The sequence below is a fragment of the Salvelinus alpinus genome, chromosome 20, assembly GCF_045679555.1.
Source record: "Salvelinus alpinus chromosome 20, SLU_Salpinus.1, whole genome shotgun sequence".
Taxonomy (NCBI): Eukaryota; Metazoa; Chordata; class Actinopteri; order Salmoniformes; family Salmonidae; genus Salvelinus; species Salvelinus alpinus.
Window position 1 is genome coordinate 17,370,104 of NC_092105.1, and position 16,233 is coordinate 17,386,336.

At 42.0% G+C, this 16,233-nt stretch overlaps 1 protein-coding gene across 1 annotated transcript in view; it reads left to right on the forward strand.

The window, feature by feature from the left end:
• The window catches only part of cmss1 (cms1 ribosomal small subunit homolog), a 68,463-nt gene that overhangs the window by 39,100 nt on the left and 13,130 nt on the right, over positions 1–16,233 (forward strand). The gene's annotated exons all lie outside the window — the stretch shown is intronic.

A 16,233-nucleotide genomic window follows, 5' to 3' on the forward strand; every position in this document is an offset into this window, starting at 1 on the left:
GTTACACAGCAGTGAAAGATTAGTCCGATGTCCCAACAACACAAGAATGGGGGAGTAGGAATGTAGGCTACAGCTGGATGCTGTCATCAAAACAGTCCAATAAGGTCGTTTGAAAGAGGAAGCCGAAGTAGACAGATTATTAAAGGTGGTTTTGTGCGTGTGTGATTTGTCAAATCAAAGTTTATTGGTGCGTACACAGTTTAGCAGATGTTATAGCAGGTGCAGCATAATGCCAATGTTACTAGCTCATAACAATGCAGTAAAATGTCAAACAAGTACACAAATAATTACAATGTAAAAAAGTACAGCAAAAACAAGTCGTGACAAATCCAAGTGTGTGTGTGTGTGTGTGTGTGTCAAAGCTGTCTGTCTAAGTTGTTATCCTCTCCTTATCGACTACTAAGACAGATGGAGATATCTGGCCTTCATTTTCTCTGGCCTCCCTCGCTCCACTCGTTTACTGGGATGGAAGGAATGATAAAGTAAGCCTTTAATGAGGTCCCATTCTAACAGCAAGTACTTCCAACCTAGGACTCACAGCCTCAAATGCCAGTCCACAGCACACACACACACACACACACACACACACACACACACAGGGCTGTGACGGTAATTGGAAAACCATGGCATTGACGGTTTTGGATGGAGACTGGCATGAGAGAGAAAAAAAACTGTCAAAACCATTGATAAAAAAAACATGTAATACATTGATAAAACAATGTTATTTTTATGTAGATATACTTTACCCATATCGGGAGTGTTAACTATTGATTATATGGTATTGTTTTGCTAACTTAGTCTGTCTATTAAACTGTATACATCTTTTGATCAGCAAATAAGCTGAAAAAATTTACTTTTAAGGTAAATTCAGTTCATTGGAGGGGGTGGGGTGAAACGTGGGGCCCCGGGGGTAACTATAGGACCTATTAGAGAACTACCGATAAGGATTTTGTTGGGTCCGATGCCAATACCACATTTTTTTTATTTTTGGGGGGGGGGGGTCAAGGATGCCAATGGCCGATATTCAATGTCATTAAATGAGAAAATGTTGATGACATTTCCCAGAGACAGCCATATATGTACTAATGCATCAAATTTAAAATCAAACATTTTACTTTGGTAAAATCAATCTAACAACATAATGTAATCGTTTTATTTGAATGGGAAATCTCTTGATACACTGGGTCAATCAAGATGGCATAGGCCTACTCACAATACAGGTGAATGTATTTTCAATAGTAGTGTATGCATGCATCGCTTTATTAAGCTTGTTTTAGCTGATCAGTGGAGACTATGGTGCTACAGATGACCGTCTGTTTGCTTTCCATTTGGGACTTACATTACCCTACTGATCAACAACATTTGAGTAGGAGCGTCACTCCAGCATGTCATGTCTGTATGGAAGGACATCATCTGGTTAGGGCCAGTTTGCGCTGTTCTGTGAAGGGAGTAGTACACAGCGTTGTACGAGATTTTCAGTTTCTTGGCCGTTTCTCGCAATGAATAGCCTTCATTTCTCAGAACAAGAATAGTCTGACGAGTTTTAGAAGAAAGTTCTTTGTTTCTGGCCATTTTGAGCCTTTAATCGAACGCACAAATGCTGATGCTCCAGATACTCAACTAGTCTAAAGAAGGCCAGTTTTATTGCTTCTTTAATCAGAACGAACAGTTTTCAGTTGTGCTAACATAATTGCGAAAGGGTTTTCTAATGATCAATTAGCCATTTTAAAATGATAAACTTGGATTAGCTAACACAATGTGCCGTTGGAACACGGTAGTGATGGTTGCTGATGATGGCCCTCTGTACGCCTATGTCGATATTCCATAAAAAATCTGCCGTTTCCAGCTAGAATGTTAATGTTGTAAATTACTAATGTCTACACCGTATTTCTGATCAATTTGATATTTTAATTGACAAAAAAATTGCTTTTCATTCAAAAACAAGGACATTTCTAAGTGACCCCAAACTTTTGAACGTGTGTGTGTATGGAAATCAATCAAACTATGGATTTCACATGACTGAGAACACAGATATGCATTTGTTGGTCACAGATACCTTTAAAAAAAGGTAGGGCGTAGACCAGAGAACCAGTCAGTATCTGGTGTCACCACCATTTTCCTCATGCAATGTGACACATGTCCTTCGCATAGAGTTGATCAGGCTGTTGATTGTGAGCTGTGGAATGTTGTCCCACTCCTCTTCAATTGCTGTGTGAAGTCGCTGGATATTGGAACACTCTGTCGTGCACGTCGATCCAGAGCATCCCAAACATGCTCTTGTGAGTATGGAGGCCATGGAAGAACTGGGACATTTTCAGCTTCCAGGAATTGTGTACAAATCCTTGCGACATGGAGCCGTGCATTATCATGCTAAAACATGAGATGATGGCACCGGATGAGTTGCACGACAATGGGCCTCAGGATCTTGTCACGGTATCTTTGTTCATTCAAATTACCGTTGATAAAATGCAATTGTGTTTGTTGTCCGTAGCTTATGACTGCCCATACCATAACCCCACCGCCACCATGGGGCGAGCACACCTCTCGCCCCCACAACGCCATACTGTGGTTGTGAGGCCGGTTGGACGTACTGCCAAATTCTCTTAAATGACATTGGAGGCGGCTTATGGTAGAGAAATTCACATTCAATTATCTGGCAAAAGCTCTGGCGGACATTCCTGCAGTCAGCATGCCAATTACACACTCCCGTAAAACTTGAGACATATGTGGGATTGTGTTGTGTGACAAAACTGCACATTTTAGAGTGGCCTTTTGTTGTCCCCAGCACAGGGTGCACCTCTGTAATGATCATGCTGTTTAATCAGCTTCTTGATATGCCACACCTGTCAGTGTGATGGATTATCTTGGCAAAGGACAAAGACACACTAACATGGTTGTTAACAAATTTGTGCACAAAATGTTAGAGAAGGGAGCCTTTTGTGTAGAACATTTCTGTGTGGAACATTTCTGGGATCTTTTATTTCAGCTTATGAAACATGGGACCAACACAGCTTGCGAACACCACAGATAAAAGGGTTAGTTATCGTCATCTTTGCCAACAGGTCTCATAGCTACCAAATAGATGATTGTTGAGTTGCGAATGTCATTGAAAGATAAAATAAGAACTGTCTTATAAATTAGGGTTATTTTACACCTAGCTACAGTTGAAGTCAGAAGTTTACATACACCTTAGCCAAATACATTTTAACTCAGTTTTTCACAATTCCTAACATTTAATCCTAGTAAAAATTCCCTGTTTTAGGTCAGTTAGGATCACCACTTTATTTTAAGAATGTGGAATAATAGTGGAGAGATTTATTTCAGCTTTTATTTATTTTATCACATTCCCAGTGGGTCAGAAGTTTACATACACTCAATTAGTATTTGGTAGCATTGCCTTTAAATTCTTTAACTCGGGTCAAACGTTTTGGGTAGCCTTCCACAAGCTTCCCACAATAAGTTGGGTGAATGTTGGCCCATTCCTCCTGACAGAGCTGGTGTAACTGAATCAGGTTTGTAGGCTTCCTTGCTCACACACGCTTTTTCAGTTCTGCCCACAGATTTTCTATAGGGTTGAGGTCAGGGCTTTTGGATGGCCACTCCAATACCTTGACTTTGTTGTTCATAAGCCATTTTGCCACAACTTTGGAAGTATTCTTGGGGTCATTGTCCATTTGGAAGACCCATTTGCGACAAAGCTTTAACTTCCTAAGTGATGTCTTGAGATGTTGCTTGAATATATCCACATAGTTTTCCTGCCTCATGATGCCTTCTATTTTGTGAAGTGCACCAGTCCCTCCTGCAGCAAAGCACCCCCGCAACATGATGCTGCCACCCCCGTGCTTCACGGTTGGAATGGTGTTCTTCGGCTTGCAAGCTTCTCCCTTTTTCCTTCAAACATAACGATGGTCATTATGGCCAAACAGTTCTATTTTTGTTTCATCAGACCAGAGGACATTTCTCCAAAAAGTACAATCTTTGTCCCCATGTGCAGTTGCAAACCGTAGTCTGGCTATTTTATGTCAGTTTTTGAGCAGTGGCTTCTTCCTTGCTGAGCGGCCGTTTAGGTTATGTTGATATAGGACTCGTTTTACTGTGGATATAGATACTTTTGTACCTGTTTCCTCCAGCATCTTCACAAGGTCATTTGCTGTTGTTCTGGGATTGATTTGCACTTTTTGCACCAAAGTACGTTCATCTCTAGGAGACAGAACGCATCTCCTTCCTGAGCGGAAAGATGGCTGCGTGGTCCCGTGGTGTTTATACTTGCGTACTATTGTTTGTACAGATGAACGTGGTACCTTCAGGCGTTTGGAAATTGCTCCCAAGGATGAACCAGACTTGTGGATGTCTACAATTGTTTTTTGAAGTCTTGGCTGATTTCTTTTGATTTTCCCATGATGTCAAGCAAAGAGGCACTGAGTTTGAAGGTAGGCCTTGAAATTCATCAACAGATGCCCCTCCAATTGAATCAAATGATGTCAATTAGCCTATCAGAAGCTTCTAAAGCCATGACATAATTTTCTGGAATTTTCCAAGCTGTTTAAAGGGACAGTCAACTTAGTGTATGTAAACTTCTGACCCACTAGAATTGTGATACAGTGAATTATGTGAAATAATCTTTCTGTTAACAATTGTTTGAAAAATTACTTGTGTGGTGCGCAAAGTAGATGTCCTAACCGACTTGCCAAAACTATAGTTTGTTAACATAAATCTTGAATAACGTTCCAACCGGAGAAGTTCTACAGACTGTTGACATCTAGTGGAAGCCGCAGGAAGTGCAAACCCATTCATTTCTCGCTGTGATTTCAATGGGATCTTAGTTGAAAATCCACCAGCCTCAGAATTTCCACTTCCTGTTTGGATTTGTTCTCATGTTTTTGCCTGCCATATGAGTTCTGTTATACTCACATACATAATTCAAACAGTTTTAGAAACTTCAGAGTGTTTTCTATCCAATACTAATAATAATATGCATATATTAGCAACTATGACTGAGGAGTTGGCCGTTTAGTCTGGGCACCTCCGTGCACCTTTCATCCAAGCTACTCAATACTGCCCCTGCAGCCATAAGAAGTTAATAGAAATTATATTCTATCTGCTGGCCTGGTCTGTGTTTCACGTGGACCAGTTCATGTTCTCTTGTCCATCCTGCTTTCCATTACATCTGCACTTCTGTGTTCCCTGTGCCTAATGATGAGAGACACAGCTGAGTTCTGCACGCACACACAGGACTCATCTGGACACACTCACAGATATGCACTCCGGCTTATAGCCTAGCCTATACGCTTAATCTCTTGACAAATGCAGACTCATTTGCTCATACACAACAAACGCCTAAGTGTAAGTTCAGCCCAGTACATGTGCAGTGTCTGTGTTCGTCACGGACCCAGTTGAGGGCTTTCCCCTGGCAGACAGAATGGCAGCGCCACATGCCCATTGGCTCCTTGGTTTATTTTCTTAACCATGGAGAGCTGCCCGCGTCGACCCGGTCTTCCCCTTCTACAGGCTGCCCCGGGATCCAAAATCACTAACACCTCGAAATAAAAACATGGTCACGTGTACACACCCGTTCAGCACCCAACCCTTAAATAACTCTAATATTGTACATGGTGAAACACACACACTTTCACCACTCTCCTGCCCTCTTAAATACCATCTTAAAGCTTGATTAATATAAACATGACTTCAGTCTATGAATGCACATTTATTCACTGATGTTCTGAACCCTGTTATGTAACCATTTAAACTAATTAACCATGGAAAGGTCTAGTACATGTTTAATAAACCATTAATAAAAGGCTGAGAGAAGGCCTGGCTTGTCCAGCCTGTCGCTACCAATTCACTCCCAATACACCGATGTAATACCCACCTGTTATGGGAGGCTTGGGTTCAGGTTGAGGTTCCCTCCCGCTCCTCTCGTGCCAGGGTTAAGATGGCACACATCAACGTTCCTTAAATCGGTGTTTTACAAAAGCTGACGTGTAGGTGACAGCGTGCCTGGTTGTAAGACTTATTGTGACGGATAAATGATACCTTAGAGTTAAATGATCCCCGAGTAGATGGTCAGGATTATGCCCTGGCGTACACGTTGGGGGATAGGAGTTTTGGGGTGTAGGTGGCTACTTGTAGGTGCCATGGTCAAGATTATGCCCTACTGTGGTCATTGTCTAGGGAGGATGGATGAGTTGGTTCCCTCCTGTCATTTTTCTTTCTGTTCAGCTCCTCTAACAATGGAACAAGGCTGTCATCACCTTCCCCTAACCTCTCATCTGTTAGAAAATGGCTCAGTTACCTCTTTCTCAGCAGGAGAGTCCTTCACTTCTCTTTTTATTTCTCTCTGTCTCAGTTTTCTGCTTTTATAGAGAGCTAGTAAACGTGTCAGACATATTGGAACAGTAGTGCAGTAGATCACCTGTTTGGAGCAGAAGTTCTAGAACCCAACAACACATTTGGTTCCAAGAGAAGGATTTCTGGAAGCCAACAACTCCTTTGGTCCAGGAGCAGAATTTCTAGAACCCAACAGTCTTGGTTCCAACTGCAGTTGCAGAACCCAACAACATTATTGGTTCCAAGAGCAGGAGTTCTAGAACCCAACAACAGTCTTTGTTGCAGGAGTTCTAGAACCCAACAACAGTCTTTGTTCCAGGAGCTCGCTTACCCACAACCAACACAACAAAGGGAAAATAATGGCTCTCCCAACAATTCCATCATTCTTGCTTTAGTAAACATTTGCTGTAGTCATGCAGATTAGGAAACTTTCATCCTGCATGACCTGTTTACATGACATTGTTTGAATCAACTTCAAATAAGTCGGTGTACAATTATTTAGGCAAAGTTTCTGTGCCATAGACCTAGCACAATATAGATTACATCATAACTTCAGGTTTTCTACTGATCGTAAAACACTTATATTAGTGACATGAGTCCAAGTTACGTTTCAGACAGCCAACCATTACCACTGAGATCAGCCTTAAAGCTCAGCTGTGATGGAAAAACACAGCACATGAATTAGCTGAACCCTATTGACCTTTTATGAAGTCATGTGTTGAGGAGCTGTTAATGCCTATTGATGTGGTTAATCAATAGGATGCAGGGGAGTCTCGGGTTGCGTCTTTGCCTTGACTTCAATGCATGAATTACTAAAGCTATGTTCACTCATGTTAGCTGACAAGTTAGTATTCAGCGGCCCTCGGAGAAGTAAGGTTTTATGGAATCTCGGGGGTGAGGCAGTTTTCAAAGATATGACGTTTTACAATATCCTCTTCATGGAATTGGACCAGAGGAATAAGTCATGAGCAATAAAGTTTTTCCAAATATTTAACATTAAACATTGGGTTTGCACCTGTGATAGATGTTTGCATCTAATGACACGCCCACCAGAGAATTGAAAACCTTTTTTAAACATCCCCTTCCTTTCCATCTTCTGAGGCGTTTGTTTTTGAACTGCTGTCAGAAAGTGTTCAATATTTCGGTTGGCCATCCTCGTCCCCCTCCCTTCATGGCCACTGATAGGTCTACTCCACCATATCCCCCGCAGCACTCCAATTCTTTCAAATCACTGTGCATGAAGGAAAAGGGATCTATTGGTTACAGTCCAGGAATTGTCTACGGTGAATGTTGTGAACCACCTTCTACCTTTTAGAAACAGTATGAGAGAAAAATCACAATTCATGGGAATTAACTAAATTGCAACCATTGCGATGAAGTCGCCTTGCACAACAGATTTGCCTTGTAGCTTTTACTAGTCTCATACTGCTGGAATGGTTAGACGTTCTATAGGCTTTTTACCGTTTATGAAACAGTTCTTTCTTTGTGGGGTTTGTCTCTCTGTTTCTTGTCTTGGAGCATTCCAACTGCTGGCCTCTTTCACACATGCATGGCTAGTGCTACGCTCTCACATACTCATGACTGATGCATACGAAACTTCCCATCAGCTTAATGGGCCTTATTTATTGTTCTTATTTTGGCAGAACTGCCCTCCCAGTGGGTAATATATTTTTACAATTTGAGTGGTTATTTTCTTGGCTGGGTGTAGTCTCTTGGCTTTAAACAGACCTAAAACCACTCTTTCAGACTGTAGAAATACAGGATATAAGCCTGTCAACCATAACACTGTAACATGGAAAAGCACAGTCCATTTGAAGGTCATTGTGATGTAATGACATGTCGTTTACATTTTGGACTGAGGATATAAAATGGGGTGTGAGTCCTCTGCTGCAAAATAAAGACTGACCTTCTGTCAAGAGAGCTTAGTACAATCTCTGGATAGGGGAATCATGTGAAAGTCCACGTGTGTGTTTGTGTGTGTGTGTGTGTGTCTGTGATGGATACAGTATGCTTGCAAGGTAGTCAGGTTTGCACATTCACACACACTTGCCGTCCATCCACAGCCATCAGGTTGTAGATTCTTCTGGCATTGCATCAGAGTGCTACAGAGATGATAGAGAGAGGCTGGAGTGATCTTAAACATTAAACATCACACACTATCTGTCAGGGGGAAAGAGAGAGCTCAGAGATGTGCTTTGGCCCTCATAGACACATGGATATCACATGCAACCGCTCTGACATCACAGGTCAATGATTATATGATTCTGTACCCCTGCGTTGTGAATAAACCCAAGGCTAACTATCCTGGATGTTACATCACGAGAGGGGGCAAGAGAACCAGCTGGGAAATGACGCTACACAGTTTGTGCACTTAAGGATGTGTTGTATTACTGTCTTACTAAGAAAATAGAAGCAAATCAAATGTGTTTGCCAAATGATTTGTAATCAACAGGTGTAGTAGACTAACAGTAAAATGCTGACTGACGGGCCCTTCCCAACAATGCAGAGAGAGAAAAATGAGAAACGATAGAAAAATAATAACGTTATGAATAAATCAAATCACATTTTATTGGTCACATACACATGGTTAGCAGATGTTAATGCGAGTGTAGCAAAATGCTTGTGCTTCTAGTTCCGAGAGTGCAGTAATATCTAACAAGTAATCTAACAATTCCACAACTACCTAATACACACAAATCTAAGTAAAGGAATGGAATAAGAATATATAAATATATGGATGAGCAATGACAGAGCGGCATTGGCAAGACGCAATAGATGGTATATAAAATACAGTATATACATATGAGATGAGTAATGCAAGCTATGTAAACATCATTAAAGTTGCATTATTGAAGTGGCAAGTGATTTCAAGCCTGTATGTAGGCAGCAGCCTCTGAGTAACAATGACTATATACACTAAGTACCATCAGTCGATATGCAGTACTTGTACCCCGTGTATATTTCTTATTCAGTTTAAATCATTGGGGTGTTTTGACACTTGCCTGAATTAAAAAGCTTGCTCCAGTTCATTACCATCTGTCTCATGTGAGAGCTAATGTGTTGGTCAATCCAATAGGGGGCAGCATTTAGCCTATTCTGTTGTGATGCCACTTGTGACTAGGGAACTCTTATCATCCATTGTACTAAATAGACTGTAGGCTAGTGGTTGATCCATTTCACAGTCTACAACCTGTGCCTCTCCCCTTTCCTGAACTTGTCACTTCCTAACACTCCATTTAACATTAGATTTATACTCTTAAACTACCTAAAAAGAGTCAACAAATGGTTTACCCTTTTTCAGTAGGGGAGGAAAATGTCTCTTGACCTCATGAGCAGAGAATCTCCCCAAACACGTTTCCTCAATCTCGGACATCTTTCACTGACAGTTAAAAGGGTTGTTTAATTTGTGCCTGTAGTTTGCTAAATTCGCTATTGATTTAACAATAACGGATGTTCAATAGTGTCTAAAGGAGGAAGAAAGAACAGGCCTCAACGTCATCAATATATTCTCTGGACTGCAAAATGGGCCATTTCTACTTGACCTGGGATGAAGTATAGATTTTTAACCACTTCATTGATTAAAAAAAGTTATCTAGAATTTATGAAACACGGAAACATGTTATTTTGCTGACCTGAAAGGTCAAAGTGAACATGATGAGAAATGGGCCTGGGATATCATAGTGCTCAGTGGTACTGTAGAATTCAGAACCAAACCCAGTTTACCTGGCAGCTGTGTACTTGTTGTCTAGCCAGGAGAGTGGAAGACAGAAAGATGCTTTAAAAGGAATTGTGTTGATGAGTTAGGCTTTATACACCTCTTTTGCAGGTGCTTAGGGTGATTTATATTGTATTAGGAGGTTACTCACCTCGTCCACTACCAATGGATGTTAATGTTACGCATATAACATCTCAAGTGAGATTAATCGTGTTGAAATTGCACACGCACACAGCGGTTGATATCCTGCAGGGCTGAGTGGTATCTTTAATCAGACTAATAGTTAGCTCTGTTAGTGATTAAGAGCTTTACTCAGGGCACTTAGGCCTTTCTGCCCCGCAGGGATAATCACCCGGAGTGTGTCTGCACGTGTTTTTGGTGTGTGTCTGCACGTGTTTTTGGTGTGTGTCTGCACGTGTTTTTGGTGTGTGTCTGCACGTGTTTTTGGTGTGTGTCTGCACGTGTTTTTGGTGTGTGTGTGTATTTTCAAGAGTCCACCTGGTTCTTATACAGTACTCAAAACCAGTCTGTGATTTGATCATGACTTTACAACAGTGCCCAGTGAACAACATGGTGCCTGTCTGGTTTCAGCTGATTTCTGCCTCAATCTATTGATCATCTCAAAAACCAATTAACATTAATGATTCCCATTTAAACCAGGCATCTCCATTTCTCCCCGTCTCTCCCTCCTGTGAACTCATTCACCTGTTAGCCTTATCTGTGACCAGAACAGCCTATAACCATCTGGTCTGACCAGGGAGGATCAGGGGTTAGGAAATGAGGGCATTCATGTGGTCCCGTGTGGCTGCATGGCTCTTGCAACGCCAGGGGTCCCACTGGGAACCAGTATGAAAAAATAAAATGGATGCACTCACTACTGTACGTCTCTCTGGATTAGAGGTCGACCGATTATGATTTTTCAACGCCGATACTGATTATTGGAGGACAAACAAAAGCCGATTCCGATTAATCGGCCCATTTTTATTTATTTATTTGTAATAATGACAATTACAACAATACTGAATGAACACTTATTTTAACTTAATATAATACATCAATAAAATATATTTAGCCTCAAATAAATAATGAAACATGTTCAATTTGGTTTAAATAATGCAAAAACAAAGTGTTGGAGAAGAAAGTAAAAGTGCAATATGTTTGCAATGTGCTTGCTGTTTGGGGTTTTAGGCTGGGTTTCTGTACAGCACTTCGAGATATTATCTGATGTACGAAGGGCTATATAAAATAAACTTGATTTGAACTTGATTTGAATATGTGCCATTTAAGAAAGCTAACGTTTAAGTTCCTTGCTCAGAACATGAGAACATATGAAAGCTGGTGGTTTCTTTTAACATGAGTCTTCAATATTCCCAGGTAAGAAGTTTTAGGTTGTAGTTATTATAGGAATTAAAGGACTATTTCTCTCTATACCATTTGTATTTCATTAACCTTTCACTATTGGATGTTCTTATAGGCACTTTAGTATTGCCAGTGTAACAGTATAGCTTCCGTCCTTCTCCTCGCTCCTACCTGGGCTCGAACCAGGAACACATCGACAACAGCCACCCTCGAAGCAGTGTTACCCATGCAGAGCAAGGGGAATAACTACTCCAAGTCTCAGAGCGAGTGACGTTTGAAACGCTATTAGCGCGCACCCCGCTAACTAGCTAGCCATTTCACATCGGTTACACCAGCCTAATCTCGGGAGTTGATAGGCTTGAAGCACAGCGAAGAGCTTTTGGCAAAACGCAGGAAAGTGCTGTTTGAATGCTTACGAGCCTGCTGCTGCCTACAACCGCTCAGTCAGACTGCTCTATCAAATCATAGACTTAGTTATAACATAATAACACACAGAAATACGAGCCTTAGGTCATTAATATGGTCGAATCCGGAAACTATAATCTCGAAAACAAGACGTTTATTCTTTCAGTGAAATACGGAACCGTTCCGTATTTTATCTAACGGGTGGCATCCATAAGTCTAAATATTCCTGTTACATTGCACAACCTTCAATGTTATGTCATAATTACGTAAAGTTCTGGCAAATTAGGCGGCCCAAACTGTTGCATATACACTGACTCTGCGTGCAATGAACGCAAGAGAAGTGACACAATTTCACCTGGTTAATATTGCCTGCTAACCTGGATTTCTTTTAGCTAAATATGCAGGTTTAAAATATATACTTCTGTGTATTGATTTTTAGAAAGGCATTGATGTTTATGGTTAGGGACACAATGGAGCAACGATACGCACCGCATCGATTATATGCAACGCAGGACGCGCTAGATGAACTAGTAATATCATCAACCATGTGTAGTTAACTAGTGATTATGATTGATTGATTGTTTTTTTTATAAGATAACTTTAATGCTAGCTAGCAACTTACCTTGGCTTCTTCTGCATTCGCGTAACAGGCAGGCTCCTCGTGGAGTGCAATGTAATCAGGTGGTTAGAGCGTTGGACTAGTTAACTGTAAGGTTGCAAGATTGAATCCCCCGAGCTGACAAGGTAAAAATCTGTCATTCTGCCCCTGAACGAGGCAGTTAACCCACCGCTCCTAGGCCGCCATTGAAAATAAGAATGTGTTCTTAACTGACTTGCCTAGTTAAATAAAGATTAAATAAAGGTGTAAAATTGTGTCCAAAAATACAGATTTCCGATTGTTATGAAAACTTGAAATCAGCCCTAATTAATCGGCCATTCCGATTAATCGGTCGACCTCTACTCTGGATGAGTCTGTCTGCTAAATGACTAAAATGTAAATGCTGTGGGTAATTTTCCCTACCCCTTAACTCTGTAGGATATTGTCTGGAATGAACTTGGGCAGTGTGTGTCTCATTTTTCCCCGTCCACCAACTCTCTCTGCTCTCCATTCTCTTTCTCATACCACCTCCCTCCCTCTCTCTCCTCTATTCACCTCTCTCTGTCTGTGTCTCTCTCTCTCTCTCTCTCTCTCTCTCTCTGTCTCTCTCTCTCTCTCTCTCTCTCTGTCTCTGTCTCTGTCTCTGTCTCTGTCTCTGTCTCTGTCTCTGTCTCTGTCTCTGTCTCTGTCTCTGTCTCTGTCTCTGTCTCTGTCTCTGTCTCTGGTGTTGTTGGGGTCAGAATGTGGTCCTGGGTGTAAAATAGGCTCTCTAATCCTGTGTCTCTAATGAGGGTGTTTAGGGCGCTACGCCCCCTGTGTCATTTTGGGATGTCCCAATAAGCAACATGACATGATAGAGAGGGATGCCAATTATCACCCCCCTCTGACCTTTCACCTTTCCAGCCTGGACGACCTGTGTGTGTTTGGTAGGACTGGCCTAGAAGTGTGTGTGTGTGTGTGGCGCGATGGGCCCAGATGTGTGACAGTCGTTGGTCCCAGATGTGTGACAGTCGTTGGTCCCAAAATGCCAGTGACTTTTAGGAGCGACCTCTGTGGGATGCATCATTGGGGGTATTTTTACTGTTCACACGTCACTCTGTGTAAATGAGGGATTGAATGTGCCCAATGCCCGTCGGTACTTTTTGACGAGAACACAGACAGGCATACATACACACAGCCTAGCAGTGTTTCCCCTAGCTTGTTTCTCCCTTGGCGGGGGATAAAAGGCCTCTGAAGCAATAATCTGAAGAAACATGTTTGCTTTTTATGGCAATGTTGGTCTTTTTGTGAGTTATGTATTTTTATTAGCATATTTACATACTAGGCTACCGTAGTTGTGTAGCCATAGTATGTACTGCATGTATTTGATCATTGATAGCATCCTCGCTAGTGGCTTTAAATCTGATTTAGCTTTAGCAGTCCAGCTGCTCTGAGGGGTTTTTGTGCTAGCATTAGCATAGTGTGCTCTAGCGTTAGAATGTTGTATTAATAGAGCTCTTTTCCTAGAGTCACCTCCAGGTATTCTGGAGGGAAATTTGATCTCTCCGGTGTTCCATGGGGGAGAAATGTATCCCTTGTACCAAGGCTCTCGGTTCCCCTACTGACCATACTACACACAAACATTCACACAGGTACACATTTAAAACATGCACACACACCTAGAGATGGTCACGGTTATTCAAAGTCAAAATATTAGACCGTACATTAGTATTTGAATACTTGCAAGAGTATTCATAAAAAAATCAAAAAAAATCATAGGCCTATTTTAACAATGAAAACGCATTGTCTAAATAAATTAAATCTATGTGACATTGATACACACATGACATTTGGAAATTCTTAATTCAATAAAACAACATTTTTGAATGTAGTTTTGACATGCGCTGTCTACAGTCAGTGGCCCCATGTGTAGCCAGCAACACAGGAGATCTTTAATCAATGCAAGATGGAATTAAAATGACAGAATTAAGTTAAATGAGGAGTGGGCTACAATGAGAAACCATCAGGTAGGCTGTTTCATCTAAATGGACTTGTTGTAGACTAGGATGGGAAGTGCATTGAACAATCAGTAACCATTTTTGCCTAGATAGCAAACTAGCTAGCTGGCTATCTTAACTAGCTTTTTTAACATTGATTTGACGCTGTCAAGACAGGCACTACCAGCTGGAATGATAGATAACTTATGGCATCTACAGGTTTGTCTAACTAACGTGAGTCTGTATGGCTACTCTCTCCCTCCCGTGTCAAACTCGACTATCCAGATATCTGAATATATATATATATATGTTATTTGACTAGTGAAATTATTTCAAATGCCCATCCCTAACACACACACACGCACACGCACACACACACACACACACATATGCCTTTCCTGTTTTTAGACCCCCAACGTTATAGTGTTTGGTTTGTCAAGGTAAACCTGACCTCCAGCATAATCCTAAAATCAGTCAGACACTCGCTGAATTGGCTCAGCACACACACACACACACACACACACACACACACACACACACACACCGATACTGCTTGACCGGTTGTCAGGGGGGTCTTTGTGGCTTATAGAGATTAGAGTTGGATTTGTCTCTCTGCACTCATTAGACATACAGTTCTTGGTTCATCGTTTATCCTACATTCCCTTGGCGCACAAATAGTCTGGGTTGTTCAAAGTCAACCAGGGACTTGTGTTTGGTGAGTCAGTCCTTGTTTCCCAGCACCAGACAGAAGAAAGGGCATCATTTCAGTTTCACACAGTCAGTCACACACTCAGATCCTCACACATCGACTGTGTTAGGAGTTTGAAGGCAGTCAAACTTGAGAAGCAGACAATCACAATTTTTAGAACTGAGAAATAAACAGCAGCTAAAACGAGCTCTATCCAAACCGGCCCAGGGCAACCGCAGACCGGCCCAGGGCAACCGCAGACCGGCCCAGGTCAACCGCAGACCGGCCCAGGTCAACCGCAGACCGGCCCAGGGCAACCGCAGACCGGCCCAGGTCAACCGCAGACCGGCCCAGGGCAACCGCAGACCGGCCCAGAGGAGGTTCTATTTCTATGAGAGCAACTCTGTCTACAAAGCCAGTGTTCAGACAGACCATTTAACTGGTCTGACTTTCTATCTGTCAACCTGGGTTAACACCAGACCAGTTAATAGACAGGCCAACGTACCTGCAGGGCTGATGGACCAGACAGGTGATTCTGTGAGGCCTTGGCTGTGCTACTCCGTCTGGTACTCCTTCTCCTTCACTGTCATCCAATAAAATGATCCCCCTTATGCGCTCTTCTTGTCCGTGTTTTGTCTTCTCCTTTATTCTCTTTTCTCTCTTGTGTCCTCACATTTCCTCAGATGTCCAGATAGGAAGGAAAGAGAGGGGGATGTGTGTGTCTGTGTGAGATGGAGAGTGTGTGGTTTGGTCCTTAAAGATGGGATGGGGAGGGTGGACGGATGGAGAGAGGGAGCGATTGCCCTGACAGATGACTGTAAAGAAGGATAGAGGGAAGGGGTGGGGCCAGGGAGGAGTGGATAGGATCAGACCTACCATGCAGAAATGAGTTGGCCCTAATTAAATGTAACATGCGCGCACACACACACACACACACACACACACCCTCTTTCCTGCTATGACTAGGGCTGTGGCGGTCAGGAAATTTAGTCAGCCGGTGATTGTCAAGTAAATAACTGTCGGTCTCACGGTAATTGGTCGTTAATTAACATAAACACGTTTAGCATCTCCTGGCTTCCACACACTGATGCAGACCTTTGGAACATCTACATTTTAAAAAGTCGAATAAATCCATGTAATATAGCCTACACCTCCACAGTAA